The 21,863-nt window shown below is 32.8% G+C and overlaps 1 pseudogene; it reads left to right on the top strand.

Moving 5' to 3' along the window:
* The first annotated feature begins 2,060 nt into the window (after positions 1-2,060).
* The window catches only part of LOC149539553 (disease resistance response protein 206-like), a 76,561-nt pseudogene continuing 56,758 nt past the window's right edge, over positions 2,061-21,863 (top strand).

The following is a 21,863-nucleotide window of genomic DNA, read 5'->3' as shown; positions in this document are numbered from 1 at the left end:
TCTAAAAAGAGAAACAAATAGTTAATCCATTTTTTGTGGATAACTTTTGTCAAATGTATAAGTAATTTCTAGGTTCTCAAAATAATTTTTAGAAATGGACATTTTATAGATTCCTATTTCCATGAATAATGACAAACAAAAAGGGAAGAGTGATGAAAGGACTTCAGAGGGTCATAAATTTTGACTCAAATCTAGGGTTTTCTTGAAATTTTACAAGTGGATTCATGAGGAGTTGTGTGGATTTCCAAGTAAACCAACTTGGTAATTGGTCAATTTTAACATTTTGTGAGAGCTAGAAACTTCATTTAGACCTTCAAAAACTAATTTTACTTTTTGTCTACAATTTTTTTTCTATTAAGATAGCTAATAATCAAGTACAAAAGGAGAGATTGTATCATCATACTATTTGAAGGAGTAGACAAACCATTATAAAGAAAATCATCCTAGTCATATCACCATGGTTGATAAAACTGATGACTAGGTAGAGATGACTGTAATCTACATCAAATAAGGAGGTGCACAAAGGAAAACAACTAAACTTGAAGATACAGATGACATGAAACACTAAATCCTAAAGAGGTGATCATCAAACCAAGGAAGTATTAGAAACAATAGAAGAACCCCCTTAATGTAAATAAGGGTGAGGTGACATGCAACTGAAAAAGTGGGCCATAATAATGGTATGTCAAGGAACCAAAATCAAGATGCACAAAAGAGTACATATGTGTGTACTAAGGTGATCAATCTCAGACAAATCATAAGGGTAATGTCACAAAAGGGACACTTACTAGACAAAGGAAGATGCCAAACAAAGGGAAAAAATCAACCATTTCATGGTACTATAATCATGGGTAGTGCATGTACAATAAGGCACAAGATATGGAGAATCCCAAGAATACAATAATCTACATGAATGTCCTTAGATGACACTGCTTGAATCAAAAGGAAAGGCAAGTTAAACAACTGAAATGAAAATATAGATGCAATATTACACTTTATGTTAGTGTGTTTGCAAAAATTCTTACAAATGATGTCTAAATAGATAGAAAAGGACATAATAAAAATACAATAGATAGTAAAAGTCATGACAAATCATCTAAATCAAGAATTTTGATCCTTGGACCTAAAACAACCAAAATATCTACTAGAATGCAAGGATTCAAAAAATTGAACAATGTGCCTAGAGAAGAATCTAGAATAAAAAAAAGCATCACTAGAAAGAGCTCAGAAAGGCTTTTCCAATGACATTTAAAGAATTCCTAAATCGAATATCAGATGCTCAAGATATGTCCCCTAGAGTACAAAACTATACCCCTAACTTTGATAGTAGAAACATCCATCGAAAAAGCATCAAAACTAAAAATGAATTGTACTACTATGAAGGCCTTAGAATTTCTTTTTGATGATATCTCATTTGTGGAAAATAGAGTTCATATGCCTAAGACATGAGAAAAATCTACCCAAGATAGGTGAAAATAGAGCCTAAGGAGGTGACAAGAATGTTGATGTGACACTGATGTCAGCAAGTGATGATCCAAAAATTGATGGTTAAGTAGCCATCAAAGCAAAAAAAAATCTTGAAAAATGACCCTTGATGTCAAAAAGAATGCATTCTGCTTGAATATTTTTTTCTAGAAAACAAAGGGTGAATGTTGGATTAAAAACTAGTGGCCAAAAAGGATATTTCATATTTCATGTGTCAAAACATGGTTGGACCCACACCAAATAATTCTATCCACATAAAAAATCATGTGAAGAAAAAAGTTTTAGAGATAAAAAATTATTCAAAACAAGTTTACAATCCATAAAATCTTAGTCAATGGACATGTGCTAAATAAAACATTTATCAAAATAAAACACCAATCAATGGGAAAAACTACTGATGAGCACCACTAACTGAGCACATGACCCCAAATTCCCATGTCAATAACAATGCATTAGATCTCAAGTGTTTCCCACACACATGCATACACATGATCAGTTGGAAGGGAAAATCATGAGGCTTGAGGCACTGTACAAGCACACAATACAAAGCTTGCAGGAGGTGCAAATGGGAGAACATGAGTTGTAATATCTTGCAAAGTCTGAAAAACATTGCCGATGGTGATGCAAAAGGGCTGCCTCTTCAAAAAATGGAAAATGGTGCCAAAACTACCCTGAAAAATCCACATAGGAGAACATCGGCAGTGGCCAGATCAAGGTGAGCCTAGATAGAATTGAGTTGAGCCCACAAAGAACAACAAACTCCACCAAAAAAAAGGAAGAGGCCACATATGTGCATGAAAATATTGTCAAACTAAAGCATGGAAGCTGAATATGGGAAAAAGCATAGATCTGTGTCACTATTTAGGATACCATAACCTATTTTGGTCAAATCTCATTTCTCTATCAAAACTCATTTTTTATCAAAAACTAAAAATGCCCTTTTATAGATCTCAAATTCAATATAACCATTATATAAAATTTTGAGTGTTTTGATTTGTTATAATATGTTGTAATTTAAAAATATTATAAGTTGATATTTCATCATTTCAAAAGATGCTCACTCATAAAAGGGAAGCAATAGTAAATCATATTAAAAAAAAAAGTTACGTTTATCTCTAGAGGAGAGAGTCCTCTTCATGAATATGTAATTTTTTTTCAAGAAGGTGCAGATTTGATAGGAGGAATTTTTTTTTGGATTCTGATAAGGTCGAGCTTGAGTACTTATAATAAAGAAAATATACATCAAAATTTTTTTTTTTTTTTTGTTCCCTAGCTATACATGTCATCTATAAGATATGATCAAATCAAAACAACAAAAGATGATTTGGATATACTTATTTGATAGGAATTACACCATATATTTTTTATAGTTAAAAAAGTGACTTCAAAATAAAAGAAAATGAATAAGTTTTTACTCAAAAAATTATAAAAATTATAGGCATAAAATTCATCTGATTCCACACATTTTATTAGTTTACATCATCTTCAAATTCTAAACACAAGTACCTTTTTTTGTCATTAATGTTGAGCTATAGCATTTTGATATCCTATTTGTTTATAAAAGGTGACACAAGTTTGTGCTTTTACCCATATACGTGTCCACCAGTGAAACAAAAGCTCTCTGATAAAATCTCATAGGTGGTAAGTGGAGGTAGATAGTGTGTTCAAACTCTGGGCTGATCTTCCAAAATATATGGAGTAAAATCATGCAATGAATACATGGTCTCCAAGAACAAGTAAATTTACACCATCAATAATGATTGTTTTGTTACTAAAGATCCATCCAAAAAGCACATCAATGAACTAGAACAACACATAAAGAACTTTATTTTCCCTTTAACATCATTTTTCTTCAATACCCTATATGAAGTGGAGAGGCCAAAACCTAAAGATGTAGAAAATATTGTCAAGGTAAGGGTCAATGTAGCTGTAGGCTACGTGGTGCCCAAAAATAAGTTGTGCTCTCATATTAATCGAAAGAAAAAAATTAGTCATAGAGGGAGCTGGTGAACCACTAGTCAAGGCATGGATAACTCCAAAAAAATGCTAGTAAGTTCTCATAAACTGCTAGATGTCCATACTGCTTAAAAGGCATGTATGTGAGTAGAGATCGCACAATGGAGACCAAGGCCAAAAATAGAGATCATGCAATGAAGGGGAGATGGGACAAAATATGGCATGGCCGATGGTATTTTCAAACAAAATTTCTTCTCCAAAAAAAAAATTCATAGAGTAGCTGATTTAGCATGAGGAACAGAGGCATGCTCATGTGAGTGCCCAAAAAGCCATCTAAAAATTTGAAAAAAACCTCTACCCTCCTTGGTCACCATAGATGCAACTCAAGAAGAGAGAAACACCAATGCTGGGAATAGGAAAAGAGGCACACTAGCTCCAAATTAGTTTTTGAAAATAAAATAACTAATGACTCAATTTGCATGCCTAGGTCAAAAATTTCCTTGGTACAAAACAATTTTGCCTCAGATTTCAACAACATCCAAATTGGACCCATTTTATATGGAAAGGGGGACTTTTGAGTGCTCTAAGCTCAACAGTGATGTCCATTTTTTCGCAAAGTGCATCAAAAATAAATTACCCTATGATCTAATAAAAAACCAATAAAAGCTCATATCTAAAAATCGTTGCCAAATCTCTCAAGTATAAAACAAGGGCATGAAGATCTGGAGCTCTAATACTGTGTTGAAGTTGATGAAAGATCAACCCCACAACTTTGAAAAATCACCTACATGCAAACACCTATACACAAAATGAGAGAAGCAAAAGTTATGGAGGTTAAAACTACTAGATCCATGGATGAGACATTCTTGATAAGTTAAAATATGAATTGCAATTATCAACAATGAAATTATCTCAATTAAAGTTTACAATGTGAGATCATCCTTATAAAGGAGATCGAAACCCTAGAAAGGTCTAACCTAGGTTGCATAATAATAATTAATAAAAGAATTTATTATTATATGCTTAAAGTTTAGCTTAAGAAACTAGAGTTAATTAGGAAATATCTAATTACTCTAATATCTTGTTCTTAGCTTGTGTTGCAATTTCAACAATTATTCTATTTCAACTTATTTAACCTTTTATGTAATATTGGGGTTGTTATTGGATAGTTTTTCTAGAAAAAATATCAATCTATGTTAATACACCTCCTCTATGTACAAGAGAAATAAATGTCAATATAAGTTTCCTAAAAAGTTTCTAAAGCCTCTCTAATAAAATCCATTTTTGTGTACATGTCCACCAATAATTACATGCAAGGAGAATACATTTCATGTACAGTTTTATAGAAGAGAAGAAAATGAGATAGACATGGAGAGGGTGTGTATCATATTGAGATAATGGGTGTTGCACACATTGCATAATATTGTTATATTGTATTATTTTGTTTTATTATGAAATGTTGCACCTAGATGGGCATGCAACATAGAAAGATTCTCATGGTATGTACTTGATGTGTTGTATTGTAGCATTGTGATAATATTTCATGTAATTATTTAATATTGGGAAAAAGAATTAAATATCTAATATTAAATGTGGGATCAATGGGTTAGGTAGCACACAATTTTAGCACATGGTTTATGTAATACCACATGGTGGTTTTGTGGAACTTGCTATTGTATAAGAAGCAACAAGGGTAGTTGTTGGTGTATGAAGGAGAAGAAGGCAAAAAGGGAAAGAGTCGAGTGGAACAAGGTTTGATAGGTTAGCCAAGAGAGCATTGTGAACGTTGGAAGCATGACATGGGATGTGTAGATTCATGGTTGTTCACACGGATTGCTTGGTTGTGGCCATGGCTTTGAAGGCTTCCATGGTTTTATTGTTATGATATTTTTGTTGAATAATACATGGTGATGGATGCTTTTGGAGGTTGGGTTTTTTCCCATCAATGAGGGTTTTCTAGGGTATATCCTGTGTCACATTCTTATGGGTATGTTGTCTATTATCTTGCATGTGGATTTCAATTGCATATTTATTTTAGATCTATTATGAGTTATGTGGAAATAGTTATATTCTTGGTTGTAAGTTTTCTTACAAGTGGTATTAGAGCTATGATTTTATTATTATATCGCTAGATTGAATCCATGGGAATGCATGAGAGGATGAAAGAAAGGGCATGGTATATGAGTTGTTTATTGTAGATCTAGAGGATTTGGATTTTCTATTAGATGAGATGTTAGTAGATTTTGGACATGTGAAATTGCTTGACAAAAGAGTTTTTTAGATGTTTCATTTAATTGAGGGTTTTTGGGAGAGTTTGAAGAAGTGACCTCCTAGGTTAAAATAGATCTCACTATTGGATTTAGCTCAACATTTCCATAAATTTTGATATATAATATGCCCTAGTTTAGCCATGTTTAGAAAAAAGGAAAGAGTTTTTAGTTTTAGCCTATGATACCTGTCAAATTTAATCCTGTCATTAAAAAAAATGCACTAAAAATGGTAAGAAGACTTTCATAGTAAAGTGATCATAAATTTCTCTCAAGATATTGGATTATAGACTTCTTACAGGTGTTGGAAAGCTAATTCAAAGCACTACGACTTGGTGTTGGTTTAGTTTTGTGATTTTGATATTTTTTCTACTTTTAAGAGCCTAAAAGTTAGATGTTGTCTATTTTGAGCATAGATTAGGGCATAACTTGGGCATATGGAGTCAAATTTTGGTCTTTGAGTAGTCAACAAAAAGCTTTTGGAGATCTCTATGCGTTGTTTTAGATTTGATGCAATTTTGACATGATTTATTTGGTGATATATTGATCTACATAGTTTATGACATTATATATTTGGAGATTTAAGATTTGATGTCATTGTATAGTCATTTCATATTTTTTATTAGTTTGATGATGATATGGTTATCAATATTTGGTTTACATATGTATGAACACTTGTTGGATCTACAATTTGTGCATAGTTGTAAGTGGTCCATACTTATAGGTTGCATTTATGGCTTGGATATGGGTTTTCTTTGCCCATTGATATTTATTTATTGATGCATATTTAGATTGGTGGCTTAGATTTGGGTTTTCTATGCCCTAAGTCAAATAATTTTCTAATTTTTATTCATGTAGAAGGGATGAGATGTTGGTACTAGGGATAGCCATGGTGGAGTATTGTGTTTGACTATTTTATGCTAATAGGTTGGACATATTGAGAGTTAGTTGATCTATTCATGGATGTGATCATGGTGTCATGAATTTTGGTATACCATGATTGGATATATAGGTACATCCTTGATGTTTATTGGTTTGGATTCTTGATTTAGTTATGGAGGTATATCTTCTTGGTTGAGGATCATGGCTATTTGGTTTCTTTTGAGGAGCTTATGATGTGCACTTTGAGTTCTTTGATGGTTTGAATCCTTGATTGAATCTCATAGTTTGAGGATGATATCTCATCATGATGTCATGGATAGCTTGGATACATAGTTTAGTGGGAGCTTGTGACAGTGATGTGGTCGTAGTGCAAGGTTATTTACTAGAGGGGTTTGTATCATCTTATGTTTTGAGATCTTAGTTTCACTTGGTACTAACACTTTGGTTCTGTGAGTGTAGACCTAAAGGAACTTCATGTAGGAGATGGATTTTACGATGCCTTAGTGCCACAGTTGAGTGATTTTTTTTTTGGCATTGATATATTCATTGAGTGTTTGTAGATGTTTGAGCTTTGTCTTATATCTTGTTACTGCAGAAGCATCTTTGACATTTGCATCATGTATTGGCTATCTTCATGGTGTGTGAAGATGGTTAGATCTTGAGGAGTCATGGGGTTCTTGGTTATCTTAATAGTGTGTGGAGATGGTTCTTCATAGTATGTTGAGATGGTTCTCTTCATGGTTTGTGGAGATGGTTGTATCTTGAGGACTTATAGGGTTCTTGGTAAAGGTGTGGTTTATTCTTTCATTTGGCATGTTATCCTTGGTGTTAGGATGGTTTCATTTTTAATGTCATGGTATAGTCTTGATACATGTTTAGAGTTTTGTCATGTTATAGTATGTTCATATGGAGCATGTTACCTCTTTGATTGAGATGATTTAGATCATATTGTCATGTTCATGTTCTTGAGGTGATGGTTGGAACTTTGACATTGATCTTGGTTTAGTTTCTTTTTATTAAGTACATTGATCATAAGTTGGATATTTCATGATATTGCTATGTTGCATTTGGATTTGGTATGGATTAATTGGTTACAGGTTCTCATGGATACTTAGAGATGGTGGTGATGTTAATTTCTCTTAGATTAGAGAAGTATTTGTTAGGACAGTTGATGGTTTTAGTAGGAAGTCTGACCTGGGCATTTGCCTAATATGGACTAGAGAGGAGATTGTTCTTAGTTGAGTCTCGATTGGAGACTTGGATATCTTGATGAGAATTCTCATTCCCCACTCTTGGTCAACTCATTAGTTTTCTGTACGAGAGGTATAGCCCATTATTTCTCTTAAGTTTATTATATTTATGCTTGTCTTTCATGGATATTGATCTTAAGCTATCGTAAATGAGTTAGTCTTGGAGGGTTCATTTGAGAGATGATTTAGCATTAGTTATCTCCATTTTCATGTGTTGTTATGTTGGTTGAGTTTGGGAGATGGTTTTATATTGGGTATATTCCTTGGTTTAGGAGTAGTTTATGAGTTTTATCTTCTTGTGAGAGGCTTACATCTATGATTTGCTATATGTTATAATTTGGGTGTTGTTGTGGCTTCTTGGTTGGGGTTTTATGAAGGAGATCATACTTGCACAGTTTACATCTAGAGATCTATGTAGAAGGACATGATATAGGTTATGATCTGCATGGTTTATCTTTGGCCTTGGTTATCTTCCTAGATTTTCAATTTCACTTACATTGGATTTGAGATTGTGATCACTGGTTTGTGCTCATGTATGTAATGTGAGTGATGACATGGTTATTCCTTTATCTCTTTCCTTTGTTGATTGTGGAGAACTTGGGAAAGTGTTGGATGCTTGTTGTGAGAGTTGTTCTTGCAAGTTATTGGTTTATGTACAGTGGATGTCCTTGAGACTACATGGATTCACTTCTTTGAGATGTTGTGAGTGGATTGGTTATAGATTTGACATTCTCTTTTGCAATGGGAGCTTCTTGGTATATATGTGGCAGGGATTGCTCTTGAGGCTTGTGATTGGAGGTTATAGATTGGATATGTTGATGATGTGAGATTCACTTATTATACCTTTGGAGGTATGAATAATTGGATGGGTTGGCACTTGTGGGTGCTATTTCAGCTATGGATATTTTGACAACTACAAATAATGTGATTACCTTGGGGGATCAAGTTTTTGTGCTTGGCATTTCAGTTGGTACATGATTTTATGATCTTTTAATGGGATAGGTTGGGTGGCTTTCTCTTTAGATGGCTTCTATGTATGTTTAGTGGTAGTGGCATAATAGGAGGTGAGATCATTTCTATTTGAGATGCTAGATACTTTGATTTTGTTATGGGTATTAGGATGGAGCACATGGTGTACTTTGATCCATGATGGTGGATGTGCTAGGAGGGATTGTTCCCCTTTTCATTTATGTGGCTATAGACTAACCCTATGAAATGTATACAACAAGTGGGAGATTGTTGAGATAATGGGTGTTGCACATATTTCATAATATTTTATTATTATTTTATTTTATTTTATTATGTAATGTTGCACCTAGATGGGCATGTGACATGGAAAGATTCACATGGGATATACTTGATGAGTTGTATTGTAAAATTGTGATAATATTTCATGTAATTATTTTATATTGGTGAAATTAATTAAATATCCAATATTAAATGTGGGGTCAATGGGTTAGGTAGCACATAGTTTTAGCACATGGTTTATGTAATTGCACTCGGTGGTTTTGTGAGACTTGCTACTAGATAATTAGTCAGAAGGGCAATTTTTGGTGCAAGCAGGAGAAGAAGAGGAAAAAAAGGGAAAGAGTCAAGTGGGACAAGGCTTGATAGGTTAGCCAAGAGAGCATTTGTGAAGGTTGGAAGCATGGCATGGAATGTGTGGGTTCATGGTTGTTCACATGGATTGCCTGGTTGTGACTATGGCTTTGAAGCCTTTAATGGTTGTATTACAATGTGTTTTATTCTAAATAATACATGGTGATGGATGCTTTTAGAGGCTGGGTTTTTCTTTTCCCTCAATAAGGGTTTCTCAGGGTATATCTTTTATCACATTTTTGTGGGTATGTTGCCTATTCTCTTTCATATGAATTTCTATTGCATATTTATTTTGGATCTATTATGGCTTATGTGAAAATAGTTATATTCTTTGTTACAAGTTTCCTTACATATCAATGATGGTGTTTATCCTTATATGATAAAAAAAACCCTATTAGTTTTCATGTTTCCATAAGGATGGAAGAATTTTATTGGAGTGCTATAGAAATGAGAGTTTTATAAAATTAGAAAAATAAGAAGAAATAAAAAACACTATCATTCAGATGAACCAAGTTTCAATTTGGTCTTTTTAATTTGATAATGCATTTCTCTACATTTATATATTGGTAAAATTAGGTTATACTGGGTATAAACTAGCTTCAATTTAGCATTCAAGTAAGTCTCAAATCCATAGAGGTTAAAATAATTGATATCTTAAAAATAGAAAAAAGGAGACTTTATCGATGAAATATAATAGTTACCTCACATTGGTTGGGAAGCTATGTCTAGAAGAATATGTATAGTCCTATATATTATGATGAATGGAAATTTGGCCCTCGAGAGTTGCTCCTATAACAATGTAAATTTCCTACTATAATTTTTTTTGGTCCTGAAAAAATATTTAGCTTTGATTGGGAAAGCCTTTCAACCTTTCCTCACATACTCATGACATCCATTTACAATATAGTCTTTTGATACCATATGGGGGGAATGAATGGTTTGATTTTTAGTCAAGTTAACTTGGACAATTATTTGTCAATATGCAATCATTTAGTAAATAATTGTTATACTAACTACTTTGTTAGAGTAGGGACAATTATTTGTTAGATAATTGATTTTTTTTACAAGAAACTAGAAACCAATTTTGTTAATGGTTATTGGGTTATTTAATCTCAACTGGTAATTGAGAATCAATCTCAATCATTGGTTTTCCAATAGGAGTAGAATAAAAGGGGGTCCGAAGGGAACTTGTAGTGTTAGAAAATGAACTTGCAGTGATAGAAAATAGTCTTGTAGTGTTATTAAGGGTGTAATGATAGCATTGGTGATAACATTGGGTGAATATCAATGAGAGAAATTGGGAGGTTGTCAGAGTTGTGCTAGTAAGAGGCAATAATCAAGAAATCTACTTATATTAATTGGAAACATATGCAAAGTAGGTTTTATTTTCAAAACTTTTGAATATTTTTCATTTAGATTTGTATAAGTTATGTTCATTTTAATCAAGACTAGTTTTTATGGATATCCATTGAAATTATAGGACACAATTGGTGCTTGTATAATGATCTATGCATTGTAAGAACTAATGGCTTATAGATTTAGAAACTAAACTCATATAAGGTTTATTGGAAATTTGTTTGGTGTTATTTGGATTTATTTTGAGAATTTTATTGGAGACCCTAGGAAGGGTTACTGGTTTTGCTCCTGATTTATGACAAAAAATATGTGTCTTGGTTCAGAGCACATAAATTGTGATTTATTTATTGGATTGGTGTCAAATTTATCTATGATTTAAAAGGGATAATTTGGAAAAAATAATCCAAAGGGTTTTCAAATAAAATGTTAGGATTTAAAGCTATGAATAATGTACTTAGGTATAGACTTCAGACTATGTCAATGGTGAAGTATTGTTGACTAGTGTCAAAAAGAGTTTTTTTTTTTTCTCATGAGATGTCTAAAAATGAAATTTATTTCATTCATTTTGAAGGTATCAACATGTATCCCAGTGATTGGTTTATTTTTAAGATTCTCTACATCACCAATTCATGTCAATGATGCTAACAAGAGTTAGAAAAGTGAGGTGGAATAGGAGAACGCTACCTTAGTGGAAATAGAGAAAGCAAAGAAGGGGTCTAGCAAAGGATCAAATTCACAAAGTGAGAAGAAGAAGAAACTTTCTAAGATTAGCTGCTTTGATTATCATGAGTATGGTCATGCTATCAATGATTTCCTACAAAGAAAGAAGGGAAAGAAGTAGGTGGTGGCTTCAACAACTGTAGAAGGACTCTCTAGTAGAATGGAAGACTAGTTTATATTCATATCTTGTATGGCTAGCTCAACCTCACAGTGTGTTTTGTATATAGATAGTGGGGCATTATTTCATATGATAGGAGTTAAAGAGTAATTCACTACTTATAAGGAGGAGAACACCAATATCTATATCTCTATGGGGAAATTTTCCAAAATCAATTCAATTGGGAAACAAATTGTTCAGTTTCAGAGGGAGAATGAAAAGATAATTCCATTTCATGATGTGTTTCATGTGCCAGATTTAGGTATGATTTTTCCTTCTATATGTGCCCTTCAATGTAAGGGATATAATGTAGTCTTTAGAGTGTCACATGTGTTGATCAAGCATAACAATTGGAAATCACTAGGAACTATTGGAGTTAGCACTAATGAGAAGTAGTAATCCTAGATATCGTGGAGAGATATGGCATAGGAGGATGGACCATATTTATCATGAAGAACATAAATTTCTATGTGAGACAATGATTGGTGTTCCAAAGGTGTACAAAAAGCATGATGATGTATGTAAGGGATGTGTGTTGGGAAAGTTTGTTAAAACATCTTTTCCAAGGAGTAACACCAGATTTGAGGATGTTCTTGATCTAGTACATTCAAATGTATGTGGACCAATGTTGATGAAATCTCATAAGGGATATGAGTACTATGTTACTTCTATTGATGATTTCTCTAGGAATACCTAGATATAGATATACTTCTTGAAGACCAAGGATGAGGTTTTTAGTTACTTCCAAGAGTTCAAGGCTCTTATGGAGAACTTAATAGTAAGAAAGATAAAGGTTTTTTAGTAAGACAATGGATGCAAGTACAAAGGAAATAACTTCTAGGAGATGTGCACCAGAGAAGGAATCAAGAGAGATGGACTATTCCTTACAATCCATAGTAGAATGGAGTTAATATGAGGAAGAGTTGGTTTATATTAGAGGTAACAAGTGCTACGCTATATGACTAGGACATGCCCTGCTACTTATGGTCAGAGGTCTGTAGTACAATAGTTTGCATTCAAAACTAGGTTCCATACAAGGTACTAAGGAAGATGAGACTAGAAGAAACAAGATGTTGGTCACTTTAGGATATCTGGGAGTCTACCATAGTTTCTTATTCAAAATGATACACATACAAAGTTAGATCAAACCACAGAGAGAGGGTACTTTGTTGGGTGCAATGAAATCTCAAAGGCATATAGGACTTTTATTCCAGTGACCATAAGAATTATTATCAGATGTGATATCAAGTTAATGAAGGAGAAGACATTTAGAAGGTCTAGATATTTTCTAGTAGATGATTATAGTGAGTATCCAATAGAAGTTCCAAGGCCAAGTCAAGGGAAAAAAAACTCAACTACACTTACTAGTACAAGGCTAGGATTAAGTGGTGAAAGTTCATTAAAAGTGGAGAAATTGGTGCAAGAGGAAATACATCAAGAAGACATAGAAGTTGATATTTCACCATCTGTAGTTGGCACCAAAAACTGTGAGGTTCAAGAGACACAAATGGATACTCAAGAAGTTATGGGAGCTCCTAGGAAGAGTATGAGACAATACAGACAACCAACCATGTTCAATGACTATGTGGAACTAGTTAGTTGGTAGATAGTGGGCCTTCTGGCTATCATGAGGCTATATAGCATCAGGTATGGTGAGATGCTATGGTTGAGGAATATTATTCAATAATACAAAATCATGTGTGGGAGGTACTACCTAGACTAATAGATAGAGAACTAGTTTGATCACAATGAATCTATAAGCTAAAGCATGGTGTAGATGGTAGCATCAAAAAATAAAAGGAAAGATTTGGGAAAAAGTTGTTCCCTCAGAAGGAGGCAATAGACTATGAAGATACATTTTCTCCTATGGCTAGCTATATTTCTATATGAGCTATGATCTCATTTTTAGCACACATGGAATGACATATCCATCAAATGGATGTTAAGACAACATTGCTTAATGGTGAGTTAAAGGAGGATGTATACATAGAGGAACTAGAAGACTTTGTAGCACACAACAAAGAGATCCACATCTGTAGATACAAGAGAGCCTTGTGTGGACTCAAGAAGGCTTCTAGTAGAGATTTGTATGAGGGCATTGATATATAATTTCAAGAAATGGGCTTTGCAAAAATTGAAGCAGATGCTAACTTCTACTACTTGGCAGTAGGGGCTATGGTTCTCATTCTTTTTCTTTATGTGGATGACCTATTTTTTATAGGTGCACTAGGGCTTATAAATAATTCTAAGAGCGACCTTTTAGAAGAGTATAAGATGAAGGAGTTTACACTTAGGCATTACTTTCTAGGGGTGGAGGTGTGGTAGACTGATGGAGATATTTTCTTTAGTCTAAGGAAAATATTGCATTGAAATATTGAAGAAATTTAGGATGGAGGATTACAAAGCCATGTCTACATCTATTACCATGAATTGGAGGAAGGTATATACATCCAAGGAAAAGGATGTAGATCACACATTATATAGGTAGTTGATTGGTTTTCTCATGTATTTGGTCAACATTGAGCCAAATATAACATTTTTTGTAAACTCTCTTAGTTAGTTCATGGTTGAACCAAAAAGAATGTATTGGACAATGACTACGCATTTATTGTGTTACTTGTATGGTACACTTGAGTATGGGATTAGATATGTTCAAGGTGAAAATATAAATTGATAGGATAGATTGATGTATATTGGGAATGAAGTACACTAGACAAAAGAAGCATTTCAGGGTGTTGTTTCAATCTGGGATTAGGACTTGTATCTTGTTTCAATAGGAAGCAAAAGTCTATGGCTTTAAGTTCAATAGAAGAAGAATACATAGACAATAGCATGGAAATATGTGAATTTATATGGCATCAAAAGTTACTAGTAGCCTTGTTTGGTCAGAGGTTTGGGACTACTCTGATACATCACAACAATTAGAGTTGCATCAAGTTGTTTCAGGATCCAACATTTCATGATAGGTCTAAACATATAAACATCAAATATCACTTCATCAAAGATTGTGTATTATGTGGGATTGTTCAGATATAATTCATACCTCAAGAGGATTATGAAGAAGACATTCTAAGTAAGGCATTAATGAAGGTAAAGTTCATCTTCTTCAGAGATAGCTTGCGTGTTGTGTAGAACAACTTCCTCACCAAGAGGGATTGTTATTTGAGTTTTTTGGACAACTAATTGTCAATAGGTAATTATTTAGCAAATAATTGTTATACTAACTAATTTTTGGAGTAGGAATGATTATTCAAGTTTAATAATTGACCACTTTTAGAAGCAACAAGAAACCAATTTTTTTATTAGTTGTTGGGCTATTTTAATCTCAACTGTTGGTTTTCGAAAGGAGTAGTATAAAAAGGGGTTAGGGGTAATTTGGAGAAAAAAAATAAGAGAAACATTTGTAGTGTTGCAAAATGAATTTGAAGTGATAGAAAATTGTCTTGTAATGTTAACAAGGGCACAATGATAATGTTGGGGATAACAGTGGGGGAATATCAATGAGATAAATCAAGAGGTTGTTAGTGTTCTATGAGTATGAGGAAAGGAATTTTGGTTCTCTTGATGTGCCAAAGTTTAATATAATTCCTCATCTATAAAAATGGATTTCCCTTAGGGATTTTTTCGAGGATGATTTGTTCAAAAAAATTATGGTCATTGTGTTGTTTATTTCTTTTCATATTTTTAGTGGTGAAATTGTAGTTGTATTTTTTTTTGATAAGTTGTCAATTAATTTTTTTTAGTTAAATACTTTTAGTAGATACGAAATTAATAATTAGTGTCTACAATAGTAATTTTCATACTGATCACTGTTGGATACAATTGTTAATTGTGTATTGTCTTTGATGTTACATAAATGTCATATCAGTCATCAGATAGAGTCTATCAAACTCAGATGATCAACAAAGAAATTTACAGTGTCTACCGAACATTCCTGAACATTACACAGTAAAGTCAGTTCTTACTGAGCTCACTTGGGCATCAATGGATTTTTTAGCAGAGAGTTAGTATTAATTGAGCTCCCAAGGTTAACAAATAAAAGTTAGTTCTTACCGAGCTCACTCAGGCATCAAAGGATTTTGTAGCAAAAAGTTAGTGTTAACCGAGCTCCCAAGGTTAACAAAGAAAAGTTAATGTTTACCAAGCTCACTCGGTCATCAAAGATAATGTGGCAAAAAGTTAGCTTCTACAGAGATCACAAGGTCAACAAAGGAAGGTTAGTGTTAACCGAGTTCACTCAGCCTCCAAAGGATTTTTGTAGGGTTTGTAGTGTTTACCAAGCTTCACTTGGTTAACACTAGAAAACCATTTTGGAGCCAGTTACCGAGCTGGATCAGCCAGCGAAGGATTTTTTTGTTTTGATATTAAGTTCAATTGCTTCATGCAATAAGTGTAGCCAATTGATGTAATGATTTTTTTAATTGTTGTAACTTATATTTGAGCCGACTTTATAATTTGAAAGGTATATATATAGATGTTCAAGTTGTGAGCGAATATTGAGTGAATTTTGATGAAGGATTGGATATACTAGAGGAGCTACAAAGTCGTATTCAATCAATAACGATCTAGTAAAGCAGAACATAGATCTATAATCAGAAAAAGATAAGTTACATATCATTCAGGTCACTTCATTGTTTCTTTCTAATCATTTTAATAGTGAATCTAGAATCTCTTTACAAAGTTGGTTTAATAGCCATTTTGTAAATCCTCTAAGAAGGTGACAGTTCAGTTGAATTGTTCTAAAGACCTCTAACCTGGCCACTCCTAACAGGGTGATTAAATCCTCTAACAAGGTCACACCTAACAGTGTGTATTGTAACCTTTAACAGGGTTGGCTCCTAATAGGGCTCACTTTAGAAGAGTGAAAATTGGTGACTAGTTACTTGGTGGTTTTTCCGATATTGGGTTTCCATGTTAAATCTGGTATCTTTTGTGTTCATTTATTTAACCTTTGCATGCATATTAATAACTATGAATGCTAGATGATTAGTAGCTAGTTAACTTACCAAGTTACAATATTCCTGCACTATTTACCGATTATCAGTAGTAAGTAAGCATTATAGACATCTAAGGGATTTTTGAATTGTTTTTGTGGTAATTGATTCACCCCTCTCCTCTCAGTTACTTCATCTACATTTCCAACAATTGGTATCAGAGCTTTTGGTGTTTACAGGATAAGATTTCAAGGATGTAAGCCAAAGATCAGAATGTCTTATAAGAGGGAAATTCCAAGACTTAACAGGGACAACTTCTTAGCATGGCAAGGGTTGACGAGACTTCATCTAGCTTCTATTGGAGATACAAGTGTAATGCCTCGCCAAGGGATCCAAAGAATTAACCTAGAATTTCACTAAGTTAGGTAACATTTTTATTTTATTTTAAAACATGAAAGCAAATCACACATATAACTTATACACAATAACGGAAGCAATAGCAATGTCCATATGAAAGTAAACATAACATACATAACAGATTACATTCTTTAAGGATCCCTTAATGTTGAACTACATCTTAATCAACTAACATTATTGAATCCATCAAATATAACAACCACATGAAATAATAATGATAAGTCCAATGTTTATACATTACATTTCAAATGCTCAATCATCCACTGTACATGTCATAGGGTATGAAAAGCTTAAAAGAATATACATATGTGGAATAAGGTACATCCTCCTATTCTAATCCATGATACATCAAGTAAAGATAATCACATGATACACATGATACATCATCATAGAAGATCAAACATAATAAACTAAGTGCAGGTTTCCTTCCAACCGTTAATAGCATCATTAGACCATCGTGGGCCCTAGGCATCCCTCCGTGCGTAACATTCCAAAGCACCGAAGAGATCATTGGTATGAACATAGTAGGAATGTCACTCCTAACATATACTATATCATATGCAGCAAGTAATCTAACATGCAAATATAACCATAAGATAACATCATCTAACATATGTTATTCATCAATGAAAGGATACATATCCACCATCATGAAGGACACATCAGCCACGATGTCTCAATGAATCTCAAATGATAAGAGTGGAAAAACACTACCACCCGATCGTGTAGTACCTAAGTGGTCCACTCCCACATAGTATCAAAATCACAAACAGGTTATCAAAATCACATAGTATAAATACTCTCTAAGTCCAGGAATCCTAAAAGTATACTAACTCAAGGGTTTCAAACACAAAATTGACATCTAATTCCTAGAGGCACACAAAGACATGTAGGAACCTACTATGCAAGCAAGAAAGTGTCATCGCATATATCATGTACAAGTTACCCTGGCAGTTAGCTAAACTCCACGGGTCCATATTGATCTCATGCAGCCACTAGTATCCTCTCATACTGACGAGGCATACTATGGAATGCAAGGTTGCAACCATGCATTCTCTGTACTCCCATCCTAGTCTGTACAAGCACTCAAGGCATGGGCAAGAACAAAACACTTATCTTTTTAGGTTCATTTAGTTAGTATTAGGTGTGAATATTTTCACTTATTAATCCAACTTACAATGAGTTACCTTGGCAGCCTCTTAGGGCCTCAGCCCCCCATTGCAAGCCACTTCCTGACACTACATGCAGATATCCTACCCTAAGCTCATGGAATCATAAATCTCAAAATCACAAAAGATAATCCATAATAAAATCATCAAATATGCATAAAAGCATCAAATCTCCATGAGCAAGCATCTATAGAAAATCATGATCACAACAGCTCTCTATTGGCAACTAAAGTATCATTGATAATTAAAAGTATCCATTGGTTCTCAATAACCAAAATATATCTCAATCATACTGATCAAAGTTTCCAAAATGGTTAAGTCAAAACATGTCACAACATGACATCATCAAGAATAAATCCACATTTCAATCCCATCATGGCGACTAGAAAATAACCAAGGATAATTGATCGATGAACCAAAAGAAATGGTTAAGTCAAGTGTCTCATACATAAGAATCTCAACTATAACAATCAGTAATTACAAACATTACATAGAGCATTCCATCACATAACCATGGTTGGGTTTATAAAGATCGACATTAAAACATCATCATGACATCACAATCACAACACCCCCAAGCCTCTGGTAGACATCCTATAACTGGTCAACACTAGTCAACCCAAAACACAAAACAATAGCATAAAGAATACACAATGTAAACACATGTTTTGGTTTTGCTAAATTTACAAATTTAAATTTAAATGTAGAGGTCTCAGTTTATGTTTCCAAGTTTGGAGAATGAATGGAGGAACATTTTGTACATTTTTTCTAACACATGTATTTTTTTGGATGGATAAAAATTTTTCTTAATAGGTATAAAATCCATTTTCCAATTATAATATTTGTTTGAAATTGTTTCCCACCAAACTACCAATTAAATTTCACATACTTTATTTAATAATTTAAAACAATTAATTAAATCTTAATAGTTGAATATTATACAAGAGTTCACCATTATAAAAATGAACCTTTGATATAAATCATTTATCAATTATATAATAATTCAAATTTATTAATAACATATTTACATATTTTATATATATATATATATATTAACTTTGCATTTTATAAAAATCAAATTACAATAATTTCGATTGATACAATATAACATATGAAAATTTAATAACAATGAAAATCAATTTCATATGAAATGACTATTATACCAACACACATATATAAGTATGTACCACTGGCGGTATGCAGGACCCTGTGGTTGCAGGGCCTACAACGTCAGTGGGTACTATGTACCCCTACCATCATAGTACCTGCGATCGCAGTGGGTACGTGGGTGCGGGTCTCATCCCCCCCGACTTTTGCATATTATTATTTTTTTTAAAAAAATCGCATAAGCGATTCATTCACCATTTAATATATGCGAATTCAATTTTTATCAAATTTTTCTTGAATAACATTTTTAAAACATATTCAATCAATCATGGTACAATATCATTCGATTTTTAATTCAATATGTATGTATGTATGTATGTATGTATGTATGTATCTATATATATATATATATATATATATATATATATATATATATATATATATATATATATATATATATATATATATATATATATATATATATATATATACACACACACACACACAGAGTTTTTTTCAAATATCACAACATATAAACATGTATACATATACATATATATATATATATATATATATATATATATATATATATATATATATATATATATATATATATATATATAATTGTATGTGTGTGTGTGTGTGTGTGTGTGTGTGTGTGCAGATTCAAAAATAAATAAGAAATTTTAATTTTCAGAATTTTCTTATAAACCTTTGATCTCAGATTTATTCAATAATTTATGTAATGGCTTGAATTTAAACCCTAGCCCCATGTTCTTTCCAGATCTATGCATATAAGACTCTCAAATAAATTTAACTACCCATATTGAGAATGCATACAATTAAAATAGGAAAAGCCTCAAAAAACTATGGAAGACATGAAGAAGACGGGGAATGCAAGATGTGGAAAAAGCATAAGTAAAATCACAAGAATCTACCTGGATTCTGATGTTAATTCGTTCTTCCTTAGAAAATCCATAGAGCAAACTCCTCCCTTCTTTAGAGTTCTCAAGTCCTCCAACGCTCCAAATGCTCTCCAAACGCTCTGTCTAAGCTTCTAGGAATGCTTGAATATAAAGAGCTCTCAAGAAACACCTAGAATGTCTCTAGAAACAACTAGAAGGTGTCACCAACTAAGCATGTGTCTTTTCCAACCTTCTAGATGAGTCATAGGGTTGTAAACACCATGTGCTTAATTGATGCACTAACCCTCGTGTTGTTGACATATGATAAATAAAAAGGTGTGTTAACTCCTATGTAGGCTTATAACTCTAATTTACTTTTATATAATTTCTATTGAAATTTTTATAACTTTCATTTTAATTTTTATAACTTTTATTATTATTACTTATTTATTACTTTATTATTATTTTATAATTATTATTAATTTTAATTTCTAATTTTCGTTTATTTAATTCTCGATTAATCCTCATTTAATTAATTATAATCAAAATATCAAATATCATGATATTTTATATAAATTTTCTCAAATAATTAATTTATTAATCAAATCTATTTATTAAGACTTAATTAATAGAAAATTCACCATAGACCTCCAAGATAAAATATGAAAACCCATCATAGAGCAATTCACACAAAATCAGTCTAAAGGGTTAAAAATCATGAAATATGTCATCCGACACATTCAGTGGGTAACATATCCAGATACTTTTCCTACCTCACTAGGACAATTGGTTTAAGGGTTTGGGATTTGGACTTGAGAATTTATCTCCCTTCTCTTATCATTGAGATAGTATAATAGGGTACGCTCATCCTGGCAATTCAAGAAATTCGATACCTGGTACTTGCAACCTGCAGAAAAACCATGCATGTACATACAATATATATAATGCTAAGCTAAATACACAATGGCAGGAAGTGGTGCATCGTGTAGATCCTGACTAAGTAGGTGACTATGACTCCCTTCCTTAACCCTATCAGAAACGCCATACAATAAGAAAACACACACACCATACACATGCAAGTATGGGGTAAGTATCCATAATAAAGCATATGAGATAATAAACCATCTAACTAATCATCAACAATAACTAAAAGCAATGTAATGATCATCACGCATACATGAAATGTAAAGTCTAAATGATCTCATCATATATCAACTAAATCCATAACATAATGTCTAATAGTCTCAAAACCATACCACTAATCCATCAACATAAAGCTAGTCTAACATAGTCTGATAATAACAACAACAATGTCCAGCAAAGATGTAAATGAGGGTAGGCACTACAACAGGACTAAAATACCTTGATTGAAAATATGCAAAACCATCTGGTACACTATCTGTTAATTATATTGCTGAAAAGAAGACCCACAACATTATGATGATAGATATAGCATCTACTCTGAGTTATGAAGAATTTGATGACATCAAGGACTAAAAATTTTCCTTTGAAATGTGGGAAAAGCTAAAAGAAATCTATGGAGGAGATGATAAAGTAAGAAGAGCCAAAGCAGAAAGTCTGAGAGGACAATTTGATCAGATGAGGATGAGAGAGGAAGAAAGCATTACAAAATATGTTAAAAGAGTCAAAGTGTGTGTC

This window comes from Cupressus sempervirens, chromosome 9, assembly GCF_028749045.1.
Source record: "Cupressus sempervirens isolate cs-2001-9-10 chromosome 9, ASM2874904v1, whole genome shotgun sequence".
Taxonomy (NCBI): domain Eukaryota; kingdom Viridiplantae; phylum Streptophyta; class Pinopsida; order Cupressales; family Cupressaceae; genus Cupressus; species Cupressus sempervirens.
Note: the sequence above shows the minus strand (reverse complement) of the source record. Positions and strands in the feature narration are given on the sequence as shown.